Below are 3,866 nucleotides of genomic sequence, written 5' to 3' on the forward strand. Positions count from 1 at the left end.
TCAAATTTGATTGGTTTAAAAAACATTTGTTAACAAGTACTATTACCATACTGCATGCCAGACATTACATCCCAATGGTTGAAAATGCATGACTACGGGTAACAGTATATACAGTAATAAAAAATGTTAACTGTGCAGAATGTTTGCACGTTCGTTTCATCTTGTTGTTTTCTTTAAAATGCATTCTATAACAAGAAAAATATTACCTGTTTATTTTGGGTGATGTGAAATTCTTACCCCTTAAAAACCATTGCTGACCGAGGTGAGGTCAGCGATGGTTTTTGTGGTATAACAATTTCACGTTATCCTACTAAACATGCAATATTTTCATGTTATATGTACTTCTATTTGTAAATGTTAATGACTGTGAAAAACATAAATATTTATAAATTAGTAAAATCAATTTAATACACTATGAATACACAAAAGGACAAATTTGTACATAATTCTCTATGATTTGGTTAATTAGTTTTTATAAAGGATGTAAATGGACATGACATATCATTGTTAATATTCAAGAAAGTGTTCACTGTTTTTCTTGTAGATGCTCCTTTCCATCTGATGTTTTCCAGGTTTTTGTGAAAAGTTTTCTTAAAAATGGCACCATTCAACTACAAATACTATGCCAGTGGAACTGTGATATCAATCAACTGCTTATGACACTATTAATTGGCAGAGAATTTATTATTTTTTTTATTTGGGACAAGCAATCTGTTTCAAACATTTTATACCTGCAAATTGGTACATGTACTTCATGAAATGCTTGAAGGATGGTAAAGGCTACTGAAATTCCAAGCCAGATGAAATTCAAAAGGATTGATACAAAAGTCATTTGAAGTTTTCTATTCTTAGTGATGGGTGTTTTTCAGGATGCCCTCTGATATCATAGGTACAACTGGTCACTGTCCTTTGTTAGTTACACATGCAGACAACTTATTAAGGCAGTGATATAAGTAGCTCGAAGTGATACTTTATTGTTTTCCTCAGATTTATAACCTGGATTGATCTCTGATGCAGTCATTTAAAGCCATGTCTTTTCACTGTCACAAAGTACTGAAATAAAAATAATTTTGATTAAAATATTTCTTTTAATTCACATCATTAAATTTTTAAGCTACAGAAATTCAAATTAATTACCTATTAGTAAATAGAAATCTTTAATTGATTAGCAAGCCTTTGCATTGTCAGATCCTTTTCTGAAAGGGCCATTTACCTTTAACAATGTCCGGACAGGTGAGGCAACTGGCTGGTCTTCATGCTGGAAGTGTGTGTTAACTCTGTAATCTTTTTAAACAAAACCATCCAGTGATGTCCTAAGATTGCCAGATGAGCAGACATATACCTGTATTTAAGAAAGATTCTGTAACATGACATAGAATTTTTGCACAGCTTGACGCTCAACTGATGGTATCTTAGGTGCCTGCAAAATAATAAATCTGGCACATATTTATTTATTTGATACAAATCAGAACAAAATTTGTCCTTTTACAGAACAAATTATTTTCATTTTAAAGAAAAGAGAAATGCATATGTACTGTTTTAATACATATAACCTGTATTATTGGATATTTTCACCCCATTCTAATTTTTAAAATATTCACTCTTTCACCCTTGAAAACAATTTTGCCCTTTTAAAATTTGATCAGACACATTTGTGTATATGCTGCCTTCTTCGAATTTGTCCCGTTTTAAATTCACCTACTTGTAAGGAGGGCAGAATGAGAAAAATAACCCATATCAAAAAATAATACATTAAAGTATATTTTTAATATACTTTTAATACAATCATTTTTGTACTTCTTTAAAATAATACAGAAAAAATATATTATTTTTGTATCACAAAAAAGTAGGTATATTATTTTTATATTAAATTCTGACTTTGACTTTTCATAGGGTATTTTTTTTGTATTTATTTGAACTTAGATTTTTTGCAGTCTATTTTTTTTTGTATTCATTTGGACTTAGTTTTCCTCAGCCATATTATTTTTGTATCAAAATTTAACTTAGTCATTTATCACTGTATTAAAACTGAATTTTTTTCAGACCTAGTTTTTTTTAATCCAAATCTTAAAATCTATATGTATTATTTTTGTATTATAATTGGACTTTGATTTTTTTCAGTTATTTTCACTGTATTAAAATTGACTTTTTTTTTAACTTAGATTTTTTTCATCCAAATCCTCAAATTATATGTATTAATTTTGTATTATAATTGGACTTTGAAATTTTGCAGTTGTTTTCAATATTTTATCTGCATTGGAAATAGTAGAAGGTGCTTTGGTTTAAAAATATTTGTTTGAGGTTTTTTTCAGAAAACATAGACACATTATTCATCAAAGGACTTCAATATTTTCATGGTTATTTTTCATTCTTTGTGTATACAGATAGGTAAAAAGAATATAACATAAAAATTCCTACATCATGTTCATGGAACTAAGTTATTATTTACAAGAAGATTTGCTGACAGTATTATGCCTATATATTTTTTTTTTTTATATAGGGACTATTTAGGAACAATTTTTCAACATTTGTGTATAGTAACATCCCAAATACTTCATGTCCGCCATTGGTTTTTTTTTTTTTTTTAGCCTTGATGTGAATGTCAACATTGGCCGTACTTCTCTTTAATTTGGTTTCTTTAAAATACTGTTTTCGTCAGTCATGATATGATTATCTTTATTTCTGTCGATTAAATTGAAAAAAAGAGATATAAAGGATCGTTTTAACTTGGATATATCTAAGTCTACACCTGTGAATCCAAAGTTGGCGTGTGCCGATCGCCGTCTGGCAAATATCACATCCAGAAAGAGCATAATTTTCTTAGTAAGCAATGTCTAAAACATCGTTTAGTATTAATACCCATTGGGGTTTTCTACCGCAGGTTTGGCCTATATAAACAAGTTTGATAACACACTGAGAAATGTTTTCTTGAAAAATCGAATCACGCAGAATTAATATGACCTTTACATCTGTCTAAATTTACACAGCCAATCACATTTCATCTACCTAATGGATTTTGTTTTTCAGTCAACCGTAATTCCAAATAAGGACAGAGCTTTTATTAGACAAAATTTCCATTGAATGACGAAAATATAGGTCTAAAAATATCTTTGTTGTTACCAGGAATATTCCGGGTTCAGCTCACTAGCGCATAGCTTTGTTTACCGGAATATTCCGGTAAACTATATACATGTAATAGACTGGGTTAAAAATTAAACTAATTTTTAAAAGATGAAATATTATAGTGACTTTTAAATTGTGCAATCAGTGAAGCAAATTTTGAGCTTCCCAACTTTATGGTAAAGAAATTAGACAAGGTTTATCACTTCATGCGAAAAGAAGTAGGAGTTATTCTTCTATCAATAACCATGCAAAAAAAATTCTATGGACTTTTTCTGTGGACTTTATCTATGTTTCCCATTCTCATAATAGACTGTTTCATGGTTACTGCGCTACTTCTCTTGTGCAGGGCAAAATGATATAGTTTGGTGAAATATCACGTAAAGGTAATTGTTAATTATATGTCATTTGATTATCTGTCAACAAAAACTTCGCCAAGCTTTATTATTTTGCCCTGCAAAAGAGTAGTACCAGTTACCGTAAAGGGGCTAATTGTTGCTATACTGTCTAATTCCCAGATATCTCTTCAGCAGCTTTTCAACAAGTAGATGCCATATTAATGCAGTTTCCTCATTAAAATAACACAAATAAATTTGATGAATAAAATAAATTTAATAAATACATTCTATTCACTATATCAACATGATCAAATGTTTCTTTCTTTTAAGAAAAAGAATTCTTCATACATACATCTCATTCAGTGAAAATATATTTCAAAGAAATTTTTTTACAATGGTCATTATGAT

General features: G+C 29.4%; 1 long non-coding RNA gene across 1 annotated transcript; it reads right to left on the reverse strand.

The window, feature by feature from the left end:
- Positions 1-382: 382 nt before the first annotated feature.
- On the reverse strand, positions 383-1,653 carry LOC133201165 (uncharacterized). The gene is made up of 2 exons (XR_009723061.1): positions 1,214-1,653; positions 383-1,053 (listed from the first exon to the last, which is right to left on the reverse strand). It is a non-coding gene; the product is annotated as an uncharacterized LOC133201165 (long non-coding RNA).
- Positions 1,654-3,866: the final 2,213 nt, after the last annotated feature.

The sequence above is a fragment of the Saccostrea echinata genome, unplaced genomic scaffold, assembly GCF_033153115.1.
Source record: "Saccostrea echinata isolate AGI-Se365-2 ecotype Australia unplaced genomic scaffold, CSIRO_AGI_Sech_v1 ptg000042l, whole genome shotgun sequence".
In the NCBI taxonomy this organism is placed as follows: Eukaryota; Metazoa; Mollusca; class Bivalvia; order Ostreida; family Ostreidae; genus Saccostrea; species Saccostrea echinata.